The sequence below is a fragment of the Canis lupus genome, chromosome X, assembly GCF_003254725.2.
Source record: "Canis lupus dingo isolate Sandy chromosome X, ASM325472v2, whole genome shotgun sequence".
NCBI classification, from domain to species: Eukaryota; Metazoa; Chordata; class Mammalia; order Carnivora; family Canidae; genus Canis; species Canis lupus.
In genome coordinates, this window is record NC_064281.1 from 17,531,073 (window position 1) to 17,554,405 (window position 23,333).

The following is a 23,333-nucleotide window of genomic DNA, read 5'->3' on the forward strand; positions in this document are numbered from 1 at the left end:
AACTGTTAGAGGTGGCGGCATCCAGATTGGCCAACTTGATAAATTAGAACTTAACTCATGATTCCACTGGGCAGTCACCCCTGTCGGTGGCCCTCTATTCTTTCAGTCTCAGTTTCTGGGGTTACTTAGAGACTCCCCTCCCTAATGCCTTGGGGAGAGGGAACACTAGAGGGCCCCGATAAATCATTCAGGAGGAGAAATGCTGAGAGGCCTCGCCCCTGATCTAATGATAGGCGATCAGAAACTTGAAAGGCCCTATCATCTCCTTCCTGCCCTCCTGCCCCCACTGCCCGGAGCAGCAGAGCTAAGAGGTTGTGGGAATAAAACCCCTTTGTGTGGGGCCTCGGGAGCTCTGTCTCCGCTTGAAACTGAACTTCTGCTCCCAAGGAGCGGCTGCCAGGGCTGGGTGTCAGCCCGTTGGGAGCTTGTCCTCTGCCCTGAAAGCCCGGCTGCGCTGGGTCCTGACTCCTGGCCGCCCCCTCCCCGAGCACGTGTGTGCTGGGCCCGGGCCCGGAGGGCACCCTGAGGACGGCCACGGTCCCCCCTCCCGCGAGCGCAGGCCGCCGCCAGCCCCCCGCAAGCAAGGACTCCCGGGACCCGACATTTCCCCAGGTGCCGCAGTGCTTCCTCCCCAAAGGACTTGGGCTTGCTCTCGGACGGGGCCACCTGACTTACAGCAGGTGGCTTGGTGGCCCAGGTTTGCAGGTGCCAGGGGGACAGGGAACAGCCCGCCTCTGGCCTGCCACCGCGCACGCAAGTACTGTCAGAGCTGGGTCTGTCAAATGCGGACAGGCCCGGCGGAAAAAGGTAAAAAAAAAAAAAAAAAAAATCAGTGAACAGAAAACATGTTGCTCTTTAAACCCGAACTATAAAATGGGTGGACTGACTTTCCTCTACTGACTGGTGTAAATGCGTGTGCTACCCTGGGAGCGAAAAGGAACACCGACAAGCAGCGTGGGCGCTTGTGACAAGTCCTGTGTCACGTGGCCTGTGTCAACACTTCCAGGCCCTTTGCCTCTTCCTTAGATTTTACCTGGTTCTTAGGCTGTGGTGAGAATCAAAATGGCATAGAGCTCCCAAAACTGTCTTGGGAACTCGAAAGCGGGATGCAAATATTTATTGTTTCATTGCCATTGTCCACAGCTCCATGACTTTTCAGTACTTTATTGATCTAGGGCTTCAAGTACAGAGTAAGAATCGATGTAGCGACAACGCCCCTCACCACTTGTACATACGAAGGATCTGACAACTCTGAAAAACATTTAGTTTTTTGAGACCTTTCAAAGTCCTGGCTCTATTATAGGAAGTTAAACAATCACACAATTTTTAAAACTCTCTAATACATCCAAATGTAAGTCTTTGGAGTCACATACATGAAAACAGTGAGGTTTTTTTTAAGTTTCTTTTTTTTTAAGATTTTATTTATTTATTCATGAGAGACCCAGACAGAGAGAGAGGCAGAGACACAGGCAGAGGGAGAAGCAGGCTCCATGCAGGGAGCCCGATGCGGGACTCGATCCCAGATCCTGGGGTTATGCCTTGAGCCGAAGGCAAACGCTCAACCCTGAGCAACCCAGGCATCCCTTTTCTTTACGTTTCACCTGAATGTTTTGGTCATATATAGATATAGCCTGCATCTAGAAGGGTCGAGGTAGAAATATCTTTGCTTTGGTTAAAAAGTAACAACAAATTGAACAATTAGGAATGTATTTTTTTCTCTATGGTATATTTCAAATAGATTTCAGTCTTTCCCTGCAGTGTCAAAGAGTCAATGAAGGCTTTAATTTTTGGATCTAGGATACATAGTTCAATATCAAAAGGAAAAGCTTGGTAGTTTAATTTTTAATGTTTTTTTTCCTCAAAAGCTCTTAGAAATCATGCAAAGCAATAATTCTCACAGGACCTTAAACATCCCAGCATATACCTTCCTATGTGCATGTACAACTACAGTTTAACCAGCGTCACTTGGGAACTTACAAAAAGTTTTTGTATTCAATTGGAAACAGAGTAAGTAGGAAATTTCTTTGTTATTACAATAGCATGTTGAAATGTAAAAAACAAATCAGACAATGAGTGATTGTGTTATTTATATTGCACTCATTTTTAAAAATTAGGCTGATTTTGTTTTTTCACCAAACTATTGGATGGCTTTGCTTTCTTGTGGACCTCTGAGCCTAAAGGATAGATATTATACCTTGGACCTCGTCTCCTGTATAACCTGGGCATGATCTCATTTGCATATGAATTCCTTCTGAACATATACGTCAATCTGCAATAGAGACATCTTTAGAAAGTTGGTCAGATCCCAGCTCTCATTCCTTGCAAACAGGCTATATAACATTTGTGTAAATCAGTCCTGGAGCCGTTCCTGCTGTCCTCATTATTCGCAGAGAAATCAGGGCAAAGCACACTGATGAATAAAAATAGACAGTGTTCCCTGGCTGTTTCCCCAGCCCTGCATTCACCTCCGTTAGGGATGCAGTGGAGAATGCACTTTCCTTCTTTATCTGCATGCCTCGTCCGGCGACCAAAAAAGAAAGCTATGTCTTAGATGCACAACTCTACTCACAGCCGACCACAGCCTTTCATCCAAAGAGGTACCCTTTAGCGTACTCTGTTACTGTGTCTCCTGGCTCTGGCTAAAACTGGGAAACACGAAAAGTTTGACAAGACGTATATTGACTTTTACAAAGCTTATACTATAATGGAAATGCTTGCCAGCTTAGCACAGTCATGTTGGGTTTTCCTGGAAGATCTGCAAGCCGGTGGGAAACTTTAATGGTCTGTATGCTGAGTCATATAGAATATACCTCTGCTGGTTTTTTGATTGGGCGGCACCTAATATCTGACTTCTAAATAAGACTCTTTCACTTACCAAAAATTCGTCAACATTAATATCACTAATTTAATAAGTGAGGATTCAGAGTAAAATAAATCAATATTTGGATAGAAGGGGCTTTATTTGTTCTTTTTAAAAGTCTACTAAATGGCTAAAGCTCAATCTCGACGGGAATTATCTTCTGTCCTGCAGCTAAAAATAATTCCTGAGAAGGGTGTAGAAAGATGTTCAGCTGTCTGAACTGACTAACTCCTTATTCACTTTGCCTGAAATATGCCGAGAGGCAAGGGGCACTCATGGTTGCCGTGTCTCAGAACCTGGTGCCCACACGGAGGGACAAGTGCTGCCCTCCACCCTGCCGGGTACAGGGAACACTGTGACCAACGTGGGGCTCTTCGACAAGACAGTTTTGTAATTCTAATCGATCTGTATGGTGATAGAACTTTATCACTGAGGCCAAGCCTGACGCCGGGGGAGAGGGGAAAAGCACTTTAAACTTGTACTGGGTAATAACTCTGGCAATAATTTGCATTTAGTTAAGTCAGAGAGCTAGCCTGGTAGCTTTTCTCTACTGCACATTCTCCTGCTTATTTCTAGGCTTACAGCTCGAATCGGTCTGCAGCTGCCTGACTGTGGCCCTGGCCATAGGAATGAAAATGACATAGTGCTCAGGGTCACAGTCCTCCTATGTGGACCGTGGAAATTTTCTTCATGTCACTGTCAATGACAACTACTTTGAAAAAAAACAAAAAAAGAAAAGAAAACTACTTTGAGTTCAGTATTCTTTCAAATAGCCCCCCCCATACACACACACACACACACACACACACACACACTTTCTAAAACAGAATCAGCAACACCACCAGTGAACAGCGAATTTACAAGGAAGCTACATCCACTAGTTACAAGCCTACAAAGTTCTAAGTAGTCACTTCAAGTTAGGTATCAAGGAAATTTCCTTCAGAAAGCCCGGTCGCCCGAGCTGGGTCCTCCTGCTTACCTGCTCTACGTATTTGTGTGCTGCCTAAGGAAAGTCCCAGGCAGCAGGTGCAAGGAAACAAGGCTCCTCAGAAGGTGGAAGGGACGCCCGGTGTCCTCTGAGCTGCGATCTCAATTCCGATGCTTTGCATGTGGCTGAAATAGCTCAAGCGCTCGGTGCCTCTCTCGGTACTGAGAGCTGCTCCCCGCTCGGGGCTGGAGGGAAACTCGACTTAAGGCTAAGTGTTAAAGAGAATTCCTGTCATAGCTCACAGTTGTTCTTCCTAAATATAGAGTTTGATACAAGCCATATACTGGCTGCCTCCGAAAGGCCTGACCGTGCTGAAAGCAGGGCTCAAATGTCAGCCGGAAGGTGGCCACGGAATCTTACTGGCCTCCTAATCTTCCAGAAGGTGCTGGCTGCGCTTTCTCACATGTTCCGAGGGGGCACAGTGAAGTTTGGAAAGTAGGAAAAGTTTCTATCTTTAGCCTTATTACCTGGAGGCCAGAAGATGAGGAGTGTTCGGTACAAATGAGAGAAGCGGCGTGGCCCCGAGCTTCTCGGCAGGGGCCCCGACGCCCGGCGGTACTGGGGCCCTCGCTGGGTCACTTAGGGGCTGTTGAAATTCTGTTGTGAGCAGCAGTCAACAAATGCTCCCCAAATGATGACAATTATAATATTATGTCAAACTATAAGACATCGCCCTCTTTGTAGGTCATAAATGGTTCCAGATCATTCAACTCAAATGTGGTTCGGGGGCTGAGTCCTTGCTGTCTCTGCTCTGCTGCCTCTGCTGGTGACAAGGACAACCACAGAGCACAAGAGACAACGGCACAAAACAACACTAAGAGGAAATCTCTGGTTTCAAGTTCTGACGGGGCTAGGACCAAGTATGAGGCAAGACACTTTTTTAAACAGAACGCTCCCAAGTCCCAAGGCACACGCTCGTTATTTTTGCTTTGGTTTGATTTTTGGCAGTTGAGGGTTGTATTTTCTTTTACCTGGGCTCATCATTTTTAACACTGTTTTTCTTAATCACTTAATTTGCTTTGCTTCTTCAGTCTCTGAAACTACCTTTACCTAGAAGTTCCCTTCAGTAGAAGGACCAAACAGAGCGAGCACACTTATCACTTATAATTCATCCCCTGGATGAAGGTGACTCCATGTCTGAGTCCCTGACGGTGTGGTCGGCCACTGAGCCACCACCAGCATCCATCTCCTCTCAGCCCTCTCGTGAAGTGAGGAAAAGAGGTTCCGGTTCATAGGAGCCCCTGAAGTCATGTTACTGTTCCCTGCAGCTGAATGCATTCCAAATGGAAGCAACTAGCTTGTTTTCAGGTTGGTAAAAAGAAAACCAACTTTCTGTAATCAGGAGCTCAGCAGATAATCGTGGTTCATCTCAGTTTGGAGCTCACCATTCCATTCCATTTGTGTGCTATTTAAAAGAATCCTTATGGGATGCCCGGGTGGCTCAGTAGTTGAGTGTCTGCCTTTGGCCCAGGGCGTGATCCCGGAGTCCCGAGATCGAGTCCCGCATCGGGCTCCCTGCATGGAGCCTGCTTCTCCCTCTGCCTGTGTCTCTGTCTCTCTCTCTGTGTCTTTTATGAATAAATAAATAAAATCTTTTTAAAAAAAAGAACCCGTAAAGTTCATGGGGTTTATGAAGTCAAAAAGCCCCAGCCAATTTCTTTACTCAGCGTCTCTCAACAAGTCAGTTTTACACCCTCATGCTTCTTACTTCCTGTTCCCAAGATGGCTGCCACAGCTCCAAGAATCAGAATCTTGCACTAGCATCCAAAGGAAAAAGAACAGGGATGGTGGGGAAAGGGGCTTTCCTCTTCTCAGGTAAGAAACTCTCCCAGAAGCCTTAGCAGACTTCCTTTGCAGTTCATTAGCTGAACTAGATCTCATGGTTGCAAAGAAGAAATGAGAAAAAATCTTCATTTTACAAATGACAAAACACATTGAAAAAGGTAAAGTCACATGACTAAGAAGTGTCCATTTGGAACCCTAGTCTAGGTCTTTAGGCTCTGAATTCCAGAGGATTCTGCTTGTTCCTCTATGCATGAGCCAACAGAAAGAGCCAGGCTGAAAAAAAAAAAAAAGCCAGGCTGCTCATACCATTGCCTCATCCCTGAATGTCCTCATGGATAAGATTCTTATCATGTGCCCCAAATTACAGTCTTCTTTTGGGGTCCTCTTGCTCAGTTCTACTCTATCATAGAACTGCCTATAGTTTTGGCGAAGAGTAAAATAAATCATATGGAAAAATTTTAAATGAACTAATAGATAACTATCCATACCATTATGTGTAAAGCTATAACCCAAAAAAAACTTTATAGGCTGATGGAGAGAAGAAAAATCAATAAATGAAGAATGATTAACTAGAAGCAAAGAATCATGAAAAAGAAACTAGCTATGGTCTATGAAAACACTTTATTTTGCCATTACATTTACTTCTATGTTGAGTTTTAATTTTTGACACTGTAACTGTGAACAAATTAATGCTTGTTTTTAATACAGGAAAGCAGGTGACAAGGTTTGTCCCCTGGGGTGCATGCTATGTGATGACTTCCTTCCTTCTGTGATTTCTTGAGCTGAACCACTTCTCTTTAGCCGCAGTCCGTCGTGGTGATGGAGCAGCCCTGTCTATGACTCTTTCCTTGGAATTTACCTTACTTCCATGAGTAGCCATGGAAGAATCATTTTTACAAAAAGAAGTAAAAAAAAATCTTTTACGGGTCACGTGGGTGGCTCGGTCAGTTGAGCGTCTGACTTGATTTTAGCTCAGGTTGTGATCTCAGGGTCCTGGGATGGAGCTCCACATCAGCCTCCCCACCCATCTGGGAGTCTGCTGCTCTCTCTCTCCTGCCCCCCTCTTGACCTTCCTTCTGTGCACACACGCACACGCGCACGCACGCAAGCACACACACTCTCTGTCTCAAATAAATAAATTTTTTAAAAAAACCTTTTACATGATTATGCAGAACAGTTTAGCAGCTCCTTGTCTGCAGACTTCTCATTTCAAAAAGGGACCTTTGTTTCACCTTTGTACAGCTCAACAGCTTTTTCCCCAAAAGTATTTTTCTTACAGAGATAAAAGAGCTGTCTAAGCTTCAGAAGTGAAATTCAGACCTCCATCTCCAGAAATATGGTGTCGGTTTCTCTGTCCTCAGAGAAAATTGCTGGCATCCACCTCTCTGTCACTCCCAGCTGGGAGAGTAAGATGCCATTCATTCATTCATGCATCCAGCTATCACTCATGTTGTTAAGTGCTTGCTCTGATTCTGGCACTGTGTTAGATACTGCGGGTTTACAAATGCGTAAGAGATAGTTCTGTGTTCTAGGAGCCTGCTCACCACCAACAACAACATGATTATTGGATTTATGTGCTATCTTCAAACTGTTATCAGAATTCACAGGAAAGTTGCCCCTAACTGTTACTCCCATGACCCTGAAGGCTTCACAGAGAAGGACATGTTTATGCTGAGTGTCCCGACCTTCTAACTAAATGCCAGCACTGTTCTGTCCCCACTGTCACTGAGGTGAAAAGAGTAAATAAGCCTATGTTCCTGCTCTCAGAGCTTACAGTGCGGGACAGAGGGTGCAGACAAAGCCAAGTAAACAATTAAACAAGATCATTGTAAATCTGATTCAGTGGCTGAGGAAGAGGCTAAGCTGGGGAGGTGGGGGCAGGAGCAGCATCTCTCCAAAAAGAAGTGAGCTGATAAGGTGAGAAAAGAATATTTAAGCAGCGGGGACTGCGTGTGCAAAGGCTCCGGGATGGGAAAGTATGTTCTCAGGACTCAAAGAAAAACAATGCAGCCCAAACATAGAGAAGAATGGCATGAGACAAGGTGAGAAAGAAAGGAGAGGCTAGCAGGGCCTTCAGAGGCCATTTTGAGAAGAGACGCTGATTTTCTTCCAAGTTTAGTAGAAACCCTTAGGAGGCTTTAAGCAGCGGAGTTGCCTGATTGCAGCTTTGATGAGCTCACTTTTGTTGCCATGTGGAAAGAGGACTGGATGAGAAAGAGCAGGGAAGAAGGGAGAACCATTAAAAGGCTAGAGATGATGGTGCCCTGAACAAAGGCGATGGCAGTGAAGAGAGAGACAAGAAAAGAGATTCAAGGGTATTTTAGTAATAGAGTCAAAAGTACCTTGCCGAGGTGCCCGGGTGGCTCAGTCGGTTAAGCGTCTGACTCTTGGTTTCAGCTCAGGTGTGATCTCAGGATCGTGGGTTGGAGCCCTGTGTCCTGCTCTGTGCTCAGTGGGAATCTGCTTCTCTTCCTCTCTCCCTCTCCTTCTACCCCTCCTCCCTAAAAAAACTAGCCTTGCTAACTGATTGGATGTGGAAGGATGAAAAAGAGAAACATGGTGCTTTGAGGGAGGAATGAACTAATGAGACACATCTGAAGGACATAGATAGAGCCTAGGACATAGTGAGCTCTCAGATGGGCATGAAGAATTAGAAAGCCGGTGCTGACCCCAGAGGAAGTGTTTCCATAGACTGTGGGGGCTGCTTCAAAAACCAGGTCACCACAGGTTGTGGCACAAATGAAGAGTTGAGGCTGTGAGCGGATCCACCTCCTGTAGCCCCATGACTAAGAACAGAGAAAAAGGATAATTGTTGGGTTTCTCCAGATTTCCAATAGGGAGAGAATTCAGGGGGCTGTATCTTCTAACAGTCTCAACAACATTTCAACCTGTTTAGAAGCCAGAGTGATGGGGATGATAAAGGTCTAAAGGAGGTCACTGATGAGCAAAGTCCAGAGGAGAGGAGGCAGGAACACATATCCTTTCCTCTAAGGAGGAGCTAAACTGATCCCAAAAAGGTCATAAGAGGGTCTATGAGGCTGGGGAGGAGGAACAGGTAAAACGGAGGCCACCTGACAGCCCACCTCACCTTTCTCAGGGTCTTCAGTCATAGAGAACAGGGAAGAGCTGAAAGTACCACCCAGCAGTGTTGAGGCTCCACCTGAGGCTGGAAACTTCGCTGCTCGGAGATGGCTGTTCTGTCAACGCGGTGACTGCTTTGCGGGGGTGTCAGTTCTAAAGATAAAGAACATGTGTCTTCAGTTGGGTTCCTCCAGAAGCAGGTCTTGAAATGAGGATTTGTGTATAAGTGATTAATTAGGAAAATGTTTCCAGGAATTACTGGGGGAACAAAGATGGGATCTCAAGTTCCCCGAAAAGGTATCTTCCTTCTGATCCTGCAAGAGAGCTCTGGAGTGTGAGAACTTATGCCAGAGAGCTATTCTAACCCAGGTCACAGAGCGGAGTGGTCACACTCCTGCACCTGTCTGGCATAAGCTCAGGGCTGCCCGGTGAGGGGCGGGGAGTTCCCAGGCTATTGGCTCCCTTGGCCAGCTGGAAAGGCATGCTCCAGGGCCCCCCCAGGCAGGCCTCCAAAGGAGCACTAAGGTGTTGGAAACCAATGTCCAATGAAGCCAGAGGCAGACAACAAAGGAGGACATGGGAACTGAGGGGACTTGGGTTCGGCTCCGTCATCATCTGCCCAACATGGCTATCTTTTATGGCACCAAGGCCTCAGCAAAGTTGTCCTGAACTACACTGGCACCTTGTTTCTAAAAAGCTTAGTTTCTTTGAAACAATCTTACAAAGTTATGTTTTTGCGGTGTTGAGCACTTCTGTTTCTTTTTAGTCATTTTCTAATGAGTGTTGAAATGGACTATTTTTGCAGAGTTTTGGCAGCCTGTAAATGTATTTAGAATTACTTTTTTTCCTGCATTGTCACATAAGACCTCTATAATCTGGCTCTTTTAAAAAAAATGAGGCAACACTAATCCCTTTGGTGACACAGGGTAGATGGAGGAGGGTCCTCCTCCAGGATCAGAAGCAGTACCAGTAGCCATCCCACACATGCACCAGAGATCTGGAATGTGATAGAAACATTACTGCAGCCTGTGTGCCCTTGAACAAAATTTTTACCCAACTGGAATTTTACCCAAGGTCAGGATCTATAAAACTGGAAAGAACCACAATTTTACCATACACTATGCAGAGCAGTTTCCCCACTCTTCTTTCCTTCTTGCCCTGCAAAGGTGGGGTTTTTTTTCTAACCTAGATCTTTTTTTTTTTTTTTTAAGATTGTATTAACTCTAGGAAACAAATTGAGGGTAGATGGAAGGGAGGTCGGTAGGGGGATGGGGTGAGGAGTATTAGGAGGGCACATGATGTGATGAGCACAGGGTGTTACATGCAACTGATAAATCAATGAACACGACATCTGAAACTAAGTATGTACTTTATGTTAGCTAATTGAAATTAAATTTAAAAATTAAAAATAAAATAAAAGTAAACCAAAGATTTTATTTATTTGAGAGAGAGAGAGAGAGAGCATGCACATGAGTGGGGAGGGGCAGAAGGAGGGGGAGGGGCAGAGGTAGTAGTAGCAGACTCCCTGCTGAGTGCCCCCCCACACCCAAACCCCAACCCACCCTGGGATCATGACCTAAGCCAAAGGCAGATGCTTAACTGGCTGAGACGCTCAGGTGCCCCTTCTTTGAACATAAATAAAGCAATACACTTCTAAACAACTGGGGCCTCCTAGAAAGGAGTAAGCCCCTGACGGTCAGCACGTTGCAGAGGCAGTGCTGTGCTTTCAGCACACTGTTTCTTCTTCCTGGCACGGAAGACTCTATATTTTCCAGGCTCACTCAATTGGATCAGGCCATGTGACTGAGTTCTGACCTAGAGGATGTAGGCCCAATTTCTACAAGCCATGCACCAGTGCCCACTTGCAGATTGTTTGTTACTAGTTTGCAATGACCTAATACAGAAATTTTTAAGTAAGAAATTAGGGACTTTTATGGCAATTTGACATTACCACTATATCCAATCAGCATTTCCTTTTCCTAGTAACTCATTTTTGTTGTATTTTTATAAAAGTATTGGTATGTGTTTGATTAGAAAATTTCATCCTGATAGGGCGCCTGGGTGGCTCAGTCAGTTAAGTGGCTGACTCTTGACTTGGGCTCAGGTCATGATCTTGGTCCTGGGATGGAGCCCCGAGTTGTTGGGCTTCTTGCTCAATGGGGAGTCTACTTGAGGATTCTCTCCCTCTCCCTCTCCCCCTCAACTCACTTACACTCACACTTGCATGCTCTCTCTCTCAAATAAATACAAATATCTTTTTTAAAAAATGTCATCCTAAAAAAAAAATGTCAAACCTACCAAAGGAGGTTTGAGAAGCACTGCCAGAAGCTATTCCAAGCCTGGCCTTCAAAAGCACCCTGTGAAATCCAGACCTGTCTCCCCCATCTGTAGCAATCTTAGAAGCCATTGGTCCTAGATGTCATAGCTACAAGATGGAAAAGAATCACTGTACCCACATCAGACTCTGATATGAATGATGAATAAATGTTTGCCATGTAAGTCTACAGAAATTTGGGCTTGTAACTGGCACAGCCCAGGATTATTTAACCTAAACAAGGGATTATTGCCCCTTTCTGGGAATTGGACCAGCTAGGGCTGAAGGACCTTCTTCCAAGATGGGTGCTTTACTCCCATGTCTGGTGCCCTTTGTCAGGGATGGCCGGAAGGCAGGGTCAGCTGGAACTGACAACCAGAATGCCTACATGTGGCCTCTCTAGGATGGTGCCCTCAGGATAGTTGGCTTTTTACATGGAGGTTCAGGGTTCCAAGAGCAAGGGATCTAGTAAGAAGAACAGAGGCCGCATGACCTTTTATATCTTGCCGTGGAAGTCACATGGCAACACTCCTGCTGTCCTCTGTGCCAACGCAGTCACAGATCTGCACAAATTCACAGAAAAGGGACGCGGACCTGCCTCTCTATAAAAGCCATAAAATTTCTGGCCATATTTTAAAGCCACCTCACCATAATTATAATTTGGGGTTCTGGTTCCAGATTATTTTATATTCCTTTCAAACCATCTGAGCCAGAGCCTTATCCAGAGCGGCATCCACTAAGTGTATATCAATGATAAGGAGAGGGGAGAGCCAGGGATATTGCTCCTGCTTTAGGGATAACTGAGTACGTGGTCCTGGGAATTTGAGTTTGCAATAGTTCATGGATTTGAAAATTCAAATTTTTCACATTTTAACATCTCTGAAATTGACACTTGTTAAAATTTATTGCATCTTATAGTGATGTTTAGCATTTCCTTCTCTTTCTTAGAGGTACATAAGATGACCATGTACCATCCAACCAGTAGCTTATCAGTTGAAATGCAATAAATGCCAGGGCCTCAATATCTATAAGATGGAGCCTTAACTAATGGGAAGCAATCAAGGAAAGTAAATGATTGGAAAATGCCTGCTGCCTCCGAGCTGAAACTGATGAACGAGCAAAGGAGGCCCAATGGAGAGCTTGCAGGCATTGCAGTAAGACACTCCTCCCATTGTAAGGGACCCAGAAGGACATCATACCCAAACTCTTGTCCAGTGCCTGCCTCACCACCACACTTGCTGCAAATATATGTGGTATCTAGACACCCCCTACACCCCATCCTGTGACAGAGAAGGCCATAAGCCTTGAAGAGGGGCAGCTGGTGCTCATATTTGGGCTCTGCCATTCCCTCTCTCTGAATTTCAATCTCGTCATCTGTAAAATGGATAGTTATAATGATACCTACCACCAAATGAGCCAGTAGAAATAAGATACGAAGCCATAATATTGATGGCAACCCATCAATATTATTTTTCTTCTCTTTTCCTTCAGTAAAGTCTCACTCTGTTTCCAACTTCTCTGCTTTCTTAAAATCTTTAGATAGTCCTCTTTGTTACTTTGTGGGCCTTGAGTCTCTGCTTTGTGAAACAAACTATTGAGAATGTTCTCAGACTATTTCATATTCCAAAGTCATAATTTTCCAAGCCTGAAGAATCTGACAAAATGGGCCAATTATAACCTAGCAATATTGCCATCAAGTCAGCCATGGCCTGACCTCCCCCCTCCTTCTGGAGGTTTTCCCAACTGTCTCCCTAAGCCATTCAAACCAGGGGGAAACAACCATGTAAAAGAGGCTCCAAACTCAGAGGAAGAAAACAGCCTCAACTCATTCATTTGTTCATTCAGTCGTTCAACAAATACCTTTTGAGCATCTACCATGTGCCACAAACTACACTAAATCACGAAAATAAAGCGAGGAAGAAGACAGGCATAGAACCCATCCTCATAGAGTTAATGGTCTATGAAGCACTATTAAACACAAAGTCACCACAAAGAGGGATGGCTGCCCTCAAGCTAGAGAAACTGAATCTAGCTAGAGAATCAGAAAAGGTATCTGCAGGCCCAGTGGGTGGCTCAGTGGTTGAGTGTCTGCCTTTGGCTCAGGTCGTGATCCCCGGGGTCCTGGGATCGAGTCCCACATCAAGCTCCCTGCATGGAGCCTGCTTCTCCCTCTACCTGTGTCTCTGCCTCTCTCTCTCTCTCTCTCTCTCTCTCTCTTTCTATGTCTCTTATGAATAAATAAAATCTTTTTTTAAAAAAAAAAGCCAATGAAAGGACGCACAGTGAGCAATTTGCCTTTGTGGGCAACTGAGGCTCCATCCTGCTGGGGACTCTTCAAGAAACTGTGGAACACACCTCAGAGTCACCTCACCAGAGGACAGGGAACCTCAGGTATTTACCCAATGGCTCTGCCCTCCATTCCTTAAGGCCTGCTTCCAGGAGCATTAGCACACACTCGTACATAGACTTCTGAGTTGTATCACCATCAGGGTTTCTTGGCCTGGCACTACTGATATTTGGAGCCAGATTGTTCTTTGTGTGTGGTGAGATGGTGGGGGTGGGTGGGATCCTGTGCATTCCAGGCTATTCGGCAGCATCCCTGGCCTTCTACCCACTGGATGCCAGTAGCATTCCCACACACAGCGAAGCGTGACAACCAGAAACATCTCTGGATACTGTCAAGTGTCCCCTAGTCTACGTGCACCTGAGCGAGGCTCCAGTGCCAGAAGATTCCCTTAGTTCAAGGAAGAAAAAGATGCTGGCAATGAGGACTAAGCAGGGGGGACATGGGGCTGGGCCCCTACTGCAGCCACTGCAGCTTCCCTAAGGATGCGATGGTGGCTAAGCTGTGACTTCAAGAGGGCGTAGGAATTGCCCTTCGGAAGTGGAAAACAAGACCGGCTGCACGCTTGTTTTGCTGAGGATGGACCCCAGCAGCCTGCACAATGCCCAGTGACATGTAGTAGGTGCTCAGTTCAAACCCGGACTGCTGCACATCGGCAGAGATGTGGAGGAACGTAACCTAGGCGAGCAGAAGGACAGAGGGCCACGGAAACCTTGTGTCTTGAACATGCCGCCCTCGCCTCCAGAAGGCGCCGCCCCACAGGCGCGGGGCTTGGCCAATGGGAGGTGCTGACTTCCAGCCCCACTGGCCCCCTGGTGTAGCCCCAGGCATATCTAGCAGCCCCGCCCTAGCACCCCCCCCCCGCCCCGCACACCACCCCTCAGCCCTTCGTGCCTCCACATCACCCCGCACAAAGTCTGTGGTGTGTAGGGAGGAGGAGGGTAGTAGCATCGCACAGCTTGGTAAACCACTTTGAGCTACTGTCCCGAATGTCCTGGGCTCCTGCTGTGGGCACCACTAGTATAAAGTGTCACTAGGTACCTTTCTCCCCAGCCTCTGCACCCTGTCATGCTCTCTCTGACCCGCTCTCCCCACGTCTCTTCGCAGTGGGCTCTGTCTGTGGCTCTGTCTACACTTGTCTCTATCGCTCTTTGGCTCTTCTTCAGTTTCTGTCTCGCCCTCCCCAACTTCTGATCCTCCCTTCCAGTTTTTTGTCTCCCCCTTTACTATGTTCTCCCTCCACCGTGGCATCCCACCCACGGCCATCTGTCCTGCATCCAAAGGTTTGGGGAGGCAGCTCTCATCCCTGAGACAAACACGCTCCTTTGCTGGGTCTCTCTCGCCCCCTTTTCTCCTGCACAGGTGGGAAGGTGTGGCCTTCTGCACTTAGAAGCGCCAAGACTCAACCTCAGTTTAGGCTCTGAAAAGAAGGCTGGCTTTTTAGGTGAACCTGGACGAGATAAAGGAGTTTTCTGTGATGTCCATAAGTTGGCAGGATGGTTGGAAGCCACAACTCCACAAAGTACTAGAGCCTGGTTTGCCTCCTATGTGCATCTCTTTCCCTTGAGGACCGTATCAGGGGGGTGGAGTGAAAGAGATAATGACTATAGTAAAAGACTAATTTCGATATTCCTATGCCCCCCTAAGAATTTTCTCTTAAGTTCATATTCTTAAAATCACTCCAGAACTAGGTGGAAAAAGAATAACTGTAAAGTTTCTAAAGTAGGCACCTGAAAGGGAATAAAGGGGAAAGGAGAGAAAATGACTGAAAATATCAGTGAGGGTGACAAAACATGAGAGACACCTAACTCTGGGAAACGAACAAGGGGTAGTGGAAGGGGAGGTGGGCAGGGGGTTGGGGTGATGGGGTGATGGGCACTGAGGGGGGCACTTGATGGGATGAGCACTGGGTGTTACACAATATGTTGGCAAATTGAACTCCAATAAAAAAAATAAATTTAAAAAGTTTTTTTTTAAAACTCTGAAAAAAAAATTAAGTAGGCACCTACTTGTCATGCTGAAGCAAATGGTTGTGGAGCAACAAGCCAGAGGGGTAGAAGGAAAGATACATCCACAGTTAGATCGTGTAAAGCTGTAGAGAATCTTCTATGTATCAGGTGCAATTCTAGGTGCTGGAGGTACCTCAGCCAACAAAACAGGAATCCCTGCCCTCTTGGGTCTTAAACTCTAGGAAGAACCCCCAGCTCCAGGCCTGAGCAAGTCACTGAATGGTGAGGTGGGGAATTCTGGGTGGGGGCCACTATTGAAGAAGCAGATCTGGGGGGCAGAAAACAAAGATTGGTTTGGACAATATTAAGTTCATGATGCCTATTAGATGTCTAAACGGTGTTATGAAAGAAGTTGGATATCCAAATACAGAGTTCAGGAAAGAAGTCCAGGCTGCAATCCAAATTTGGGGGTCACCATTGTGGAGTTGGTATCTGACACCAGGTGGTTAGATGAGATCTCCCAGAGGAGTGTAACTAGAGCAAAGATGGGGTCAAAGCGCTGAACCCTGGAGCATGACAACATTAAAAAGTCCAGAAGAGACTGAGGAGTGGGGGAGGGAGGGGGTTAGGGTTTCATAGGTCTGCCGCTTCCATTTTGCAAGGTGAAAAGAGTTCTGTGGATGGAGGGAGGGTAGTGATGGCAGCACAACATTGTGAGTGTACTTAATGCCACTAAGGTAGACCCTTAAAAATGGGTAAGATGGTCAATTGTATGTTATGTGTATTTTACTACAACTTTTAAAAAAAAGGAAGAGAGAGAGAGAGAAATGGTTATAAAAATCAAATGAAATAAGTGTTTCCAGAAGGCAGGAGGGACCAAACCAAGTCAAATACTGCTGAGAAATCAACAAAGAGTTAACTGTTGCTTTTGGCAATGTGGAGAGGGCAGTGACCTTGAGCACAAAACAGGTGGAGACAAATGCTGGTGTTAAGTAGGCCCAAAGGTGTTGGGAGGATGAGTTGGGCAAGAGGGAGAAGGTGGTTAACTCCTCAGGCAGCAGAAAAATGGGGACAGTGGCTGGAAGTGGTCAGCAGAAGAGTCTCATTTTAACGCAAAAAACTACACATCGGATTTCAAGGCTGAGATTGAAATGGTCCCACGGAGAGAGAAATGGTGATGAAACAGGAAGGAGAAGGGACACTTGTTGCAGTGGCGCTAAGCCCCAAGCAGCTGTGAATGGTGGAGACCTGATGTGCGAGGAGGCAGGGCTGGCCTCTGTAGGGGCAAGGGCAGCTGATCAGTGTGACAGGAGGGGGACAAGGCGTGGGGATACAGAAGCAAGCAGGTTGGTTCAGTTGCCAGGGAGATGTGCTTTTCTGATGGAAAATAACTTTTCAGGGAAATAAGCAAGGTTGGCAGCTGAGAATGAGGACTGAGAAAGAAGTTTGGGAATTTTGAGAAGATTTAAAATAGCTCCCTCAGAGAGAGAAGGAATTGCCCTGGAAAATGTAGTTGGGCTGTGAGGTCATTCTTGGGGCCCAATTAAGGTCATAAATTTCAAGTGAGACCAGGATCAGTCTTCATCTGAAGGTATTTTCATTAATATTTTTTAATAATGTGTCATTTCAATTTTGATTTCCTCTTTTATTCATGTATTATTTATATGAATTTTTAAAAATATTTCAAAAAAGTTAGGAGTTTTTGAATACAAACATAAGCCACCAAAATAAAGTAATCTTGAATCTCTAATTACTGACAACATTTTATCAAAATAAAGAGAGCAGGGACTATTTTAAATACCAAAAAAAAAAGTTCTGACAAAACACCTCTTCAGAATTTGGAAGACCATCTAGTTATAAATAGATACAAAAGACTATAATACTACAGCTCTTAAACCCGATTGACTATATGTACACACATGCATGACAGTACACACACACACACACACACACACACACACAAATGTTTAATTTGGCATTCATTTCTTACTGCCACGAAATATTTTAAAAAGTGCCATGTAATATTTTACTATGAGATCAAGGAAACCTGAACTGCCCACATTTAGTACTTGAATAGTCCAATATCTCTGACCCAGGTGCTAAAAAAACTAGAAGTTACCAATAAGACGAAAAAACTAAAACTATTAGGAAAACTCCAAAATACTCTTCACATAACTCAGGGGCTGAAGAAAAACATGAATATCACAACTACAACCCATTTATAAATTAGCCACAGTGAAAACAGTGCACACCCAGAGGCAAATTCATAGCCCAACGCTCCACTTCTTGGTACAAGAAACTGCAAAATATTGTGGCCGTGTTTTTCGATCACCGTGAAGGCAAAAAAATAGGAAGGCCTACTGAGGTAACTAGGAAACTTCAGCATGGTATATCTTCTCATTTAGATGATTCTTTTGAGATCCAATTTAGTGAGCTCAAATACTTTCTGCTTAGGAACAGATAACTCGAAATGGGGGCCAGCAGCAGTCACCACCTGATCCCAAGCCATCGCCGTAACACCTCGTCCTGTCCGGTGTCTTGCATCTCAAAGGCATGGCCAGAACAAGAGAGCATCCTGCCTTGGGTCCAAGGCCAGAGGAATAACAAAATAGGGGATTCTAGTCCCCAGGATCGAGTCCCACGTCGGGCTCCCCACAGGGAGCCTGCTTCTCCCTCTGCCTGTGTCTCTGCCTCTCTCGCTCTATCTCTCATGAATAAATAAATAAAATCTTTAAAAAACATTAAAAAAAAGAATAGTCCTTGTTTCCCTTTTAAGTGTCTAATGTTGGATGCTCAATTAAGTTCATCCATACAGGCAGGTTAGGGACGAGGAAGAAAAGCCTCTGGCTCCACCCTCATTCTTTAGGGCAACTGAAATATCTTTAGGAATACAAATAGCATACATGTGGAGGATTCCAAATGTTCAAGACTCACAGGAACAGCTGCTTCGACGGGTAAAATGCATCACTGAGACAGAAAGCGAAGTAGGCAGAGAAATACAATTCATGAGTCCACAGGAAATGCCCTGAGTTGATTCAACACGCAGTGCAGGGCCCTGAAGAACTGGATACAGAACCTGTCTTCAGGGAATTCACAGCTGATAGAGGCTCTCATACAATGTTCATTAAAGCTGTCCTCCTCGGTGGGGAGAAAAGAGTTGCCATCTAGAGTGATCCAACCAAAAAAAAACGTATATGGAATTATTTGGAAGGTTATAAAGCACCAAATTCTATAGTATTATTTCTACTGTTTATTACTTAATCATAACAGTCTCCCTAATAGATACATAGGGCGGGTTGGCAAACTCTGGCCTCCTGGCTGTGGCTTAAACAAGGTTTCATTGGACCACATCCACACCCATTCACGTCCATACCGTCTGTGGCTGCTTTCCCCCACAAAGGCAGGGCGGACTAGCTGTGACAGAAACGGCACGGCCCACAAGGCCAAAAATGTTTACTCTCTGCCTTTTACCGCAGAAGTTTGCCACCTTCTCATACACAATGTCATTCAGACGTTCCCTGGGTCACTCATTTCTTCTAAATCTTTCTTTTCCCTGTGGGGAATAACTGTATTTGCTTTCATGTGTGGAAACAACCTCCTTCGTTCATACAAATTCTTTACAATCATGTGAAAAACATGGGACGGTATATTCTCAACTCTTCCAGCAATGCATATAATTATATTTATATGCTAACATAATGAACATAGAATTATGATTATTCTTTCTACTTTACTGATTCGTAGGAAATAAATCTTTGCTTTTATAAATGAAAAAAATGTATTCTACAATGTGGTAACTTGCTCTTTTCTAGGGTTTTTTTTCTAGTTCTTTTAAATGAAAGCTTTTTTTTCCCCCTTAAATTGTGACAGTCTTTCTTGTAGAAGAAATAATTGCTTTGTGTTAAGGTGACTTGCTTTATTCCTTTTTATTATTGCCAAGCAACCTCATCTTAAATCCCAAAGTTCTAACTTCTTTTAATAGACATAGAGGTATTATCTTGAGTTCCAGGAATTTATATTAAGCTCTTACAAAGTGTATTATGAATGTAGCCCACACAAACACTGAAATATAACTCTGGGACAGCTGCCTTAACCCAAGGTTGGTTCCAGTTACCACTTAATCTTTGAATATAGCAAATATCCAGCAGTGAAAAACTCTTTGAGAAACTAACATATCAGTTGGCATTGGATTAGTCCCACATAGGCCTTGGTGATCATCAAAACCCTGAAGCCACAACCATGTGACCTAACCAAGATGGCAGCATGAACTTTCTTCTTCCCTGCCAAGTAGTATTTTATATGTATCCTAAAAATCATCACTCTACTGTCCTTTGACATTTGAAGTAAGTTTTAGGAAAAAAAGCATTTGGCTTATCTTTGAACTACAACTTAGGCCCCGAAGAAATAAGAACGAGGCAAATGTTAGCTTTGAAAACTTCAAAGACAGTCATAGTTAACATTCACGGTCCTGCCCATTACAGCCGTTTGAACACATCACTGCCCCAGTCCCTGACTTCTCTTCTAATAGTTTGTTCTAGTCACCATCCATTGAGTGGTTTGGGGAGTGTCAGGTCACCTGTTGCAACGGCTGATTATCATCCCAAAATAGAAGCAAAAAAGCAGCCTAGGCCAAGAAAGGCCTTAGAAGCACATTCATTTAAAAAAAAAAAAAAAACACATCAAAATATTTTGGAGAATGGATAAGAGGAATGTCTTCAGGACAAAGGAAGAATCCTGCTTATTTAGAGAAAGATACTAGAAATATTCTTGCTAATTCTGACTATATTTTATGTCCACATTTTATCTGAAGAGTTTACCCATTAGCAATCTACTTCTGGGGCACAGCCAAGCTTTAAAACGAAGATGGGGGTTCTCCCAGTAATAGATATTATGGATTGATTTGTGTTCCCCCAAACTTCATATGTTGAACTAGTAAACCCCAGTACCTCAGAATGTGACCTTATTTGGAGAGACGATCAATGCATATGTAATCAATTAAGATGAGGTCACGCTACTGGAGTCCAGGGGGCCCCGAATCCAATATGGTTGGTGTCCCTATTCAAAAGAGAAGTCTGGACACAAACATGCACATGAGGAGAATACCATGTTAAGATAAAGGCAGAGACCTGGGTAATGTACTTATAAGCCAAGGAAAGTCAAAAATTGCCAGAAAACCACCGGAACCTAGAGGAGAGACATGGAAAAGATTCTCCCTCATGGCCCTCAGAAGGAACCAACCCTACCAACACCTTGATCTTGAACTTCTAGCCTCCAGAACTGTGAGGTAATAAATCCCTGTTGTTTAAGCCCCCCAGTCTTTGGGGGGGCTTTGTTATGGCAGACCTAGCTGATGAATACAGTGGAGTCTCCTCTATAGACCACTTTGGAGAAAACTTAAGTCAAGTGTACATAAGTTAGTGTCCCTGTATATGGTAAGGTTAGTTCCTTGTTCCTCATTGGGATAGAATGAATGTAATATCTGAAAAGAAGACACTGGTTTCAAAACACAAATAACCAGAATATTCACTGAGTATTTTTCTGAATACTTTTCTGAATCAGGATATGTGTAATTACCTCTGGTGTATGATCTCAATTTCTTTCATTATTTTTCTCTTGATGAGTAGTAACTATATAGGGACCTACCATATCTCTACTTTTGAAGAGTTGTGTTTCATCAAGCCAAATAAATCTCAAATATGAATTATTCAAATTCTCTCTTTAGAAGTGAAATTAAGGTGGGCACCTGGGTAGCCAATTAAGCATCTGACTTGTGATCTCAGTTCAGGTCTTGATCTCAGGGTCGAGTTCGAGTCCCATGTTGGGTTCCATGCTGGGCATCGAGCCTACTCAAAAAAAAACAAAAGATAAAATTAGGGTAATAAAGGAAACCTAACAAAAGTATGATCATCAACTTTGTGAGAAAAAACGGTTTGCAGACTTCGGCTATGATCAAATCCATAAGATGTGAATAAAGTGGAAAAGCATGTACACATAATAAGGCTAAAACATATCTAATGTTTCTATATCATATGTGGTTAAGTGCTTTATTCCACTGCACAACCTTATAAAGTAGGTAGTACTAGTACTTTTCCCATTTTATAATTGCAGAAACTGAGACACCAAAATTAATTGCCCAAGGTCACAGAGCTAGTCTTGGTGGTGCTCAGACAACCTGACTCCCCAGCCCACGCACTAACCTCTCTGCAACCTAGCCTCTCAACATTCAGGCACATACACCTTTATATTTTGTTTCTCTCTTTCTGCATGTGGAAAGTGGGAGGCAATATTGTTTTAAAAGACAAAAATCTGTAGTCATTTAAAGACATTGGAGGTCAAGAATTAAGGAAATTGATTTTTAATGCTCTTAGGAGCACTTAATTATCTTTTCTAATTGTAGGTCCACCATATTTTTAAGTTCTTGCTATAATTCTGAGAGATAGGAGTTATTTGCCTTTTTAAAAAGATGAGGAATCCATAAGGAAGGATTTCGTATATACGTCATATTAATAAGATCAGGTCCCAAGGAAATCTATGACATAAGTAGGAGAGAGTCATTGCTTTTCAAGGCAACTGCTAAGCTTTTAGGCAAAGGCACTGATTATACAAAAATAGAGTAATCCCTGTCCCAAATGCAAGGCAAAATTATGAAGCCCGTGAAACTCAGGTTCTGTGTCCTCATGCCTCTTGTTTTTTGCTCCTGCCTTCAATAAAACTGGCCTTAGGAAGGAAGAGAGAGAGAGAGGGAAGAAAAGAAGGAGGGGGTGAGGAAGAGAGAGATGAAGAATCCAGGTCTTAGTTTAGGTTCCCTGGAAGGAGAGTCTGAGATGGGACTCTTGTCCATATGCTGGTGGTGGGAGTGCTCTGGAGAAAAGTGGTGTGAGGCAAAAGGATAGGAAGGGATAGATAATTTGCAAGAATGTGATCTCAGCTAGAGACCAACTTTAGCCTGATTCAGTAGAGAGTTCTGGAGCACAAATGGCAACAAACCAATAAGGCGACAGCGTTGGCACCCCCTTGTCTTTCTGAGGGTGGTGGGGGGGTTGGAGGTAGGAGAAGCTACACAGAGCCAAGGGCAACTGTGGAGAAGAGGCTCCCAAACACAACAGGAGCTGGAGGGCTAATGCACTGACTAGTAAAAAAAAAAAATCTGGGCAGAGCACAAACAGCATCCACTAGACTTAAAGAGGTTGTCCTGGGAGTTCCTTTCCAGAGGTCATTTCCACCAAAAAGCCTCCCTGAACTTGCAGTGTGGCTTCGAGAGAATACCCCATTTCTTTACATCTGCCCTCATGCAGCAAGACCAATGTTTCATGCATTTTCCTTGGACTCTAGCAAGCAAACAGGCTTCTCATAATAAAAGTACTGGATTTCTACAACTACAGCTGAATAACGCAGGGGTTAGGGGCATGTGCCCCTCACACAGTCAACAATCCAAGTATAACTTTTAATTCTCCAAAAATGTAACTACTAAGAGCCTACTGTTAACCAAAGCCTTACCGATAACATAAGCAGTTGATTAACACATATTTTGTTTATTATATGTAGTATATACTGTATTCTTATAATAAAGTAAGCTGGAGAAAAGAAAATATCATTAAGAAGATCATAAGGAAAATACATTTACAATACTGCACTGTAAAAAATTCACAAATAGGGACACCTGGGTGACCCAGGCAGTTGAGCGTCTGCTTTTGGCTCAGGGCATCATCCTGGAATCCAGGGATCAAGTCCGGCATTGGGCTCCCCGCGGAGAGCCTGCTTCTCCCTCTGCCTATGTCTCTGCCTCTCTCTCTCTCTCTCTCTCTCATGAATAAATAAATAAAATCTTTTTAAAAATTCACATATAAGCAGACCCACAGAATTCAAATCCATGTTATTCAAGGGTCAACTGTAATACAAAACTGGAAGGGAGCTAGCTGCCCCTGGTACATCAAAGATATCCTACCCAGTGACTTGATGATTTTCCTCACCATCTTTACTCTCTCTTTTATTAGTCTGCTTTCTACAGTGGC

At 44.3% G+C, this 23,333-nt stretch overlaps 1 protein-coding gene across 3 annotated transcripts in view; it reads right to left on the minus strand.

Annotated features, from left to right (window-relative positions):
* The window catches only part of SMPX (small muscle protein X-linked), a 58,097-nt gene extending 49,223 nt beyond the window's left edge, over positions 1-8,874 (minus strand). Inside the window, exon 1 of one of the 3 annotated variants that reach the window (XM_025438473.3) lies at positions 8,722-8,874. The gene's annotated coding sequence lies outside the window, so the exon portion shown is untranslated. Of the gene's footprint in view, positions 1-3,839; positions 4,625-7,975; positions 8,134-8,721 lie in introns of those variants that run through there. The other 2 variants (XM_025438466.3, XM_025438455.3) reach the window with 2 other exon arrangements.
* Between the last annotated feature and the right edge of the window lie 14,459 nt (positions 8,875-23,333).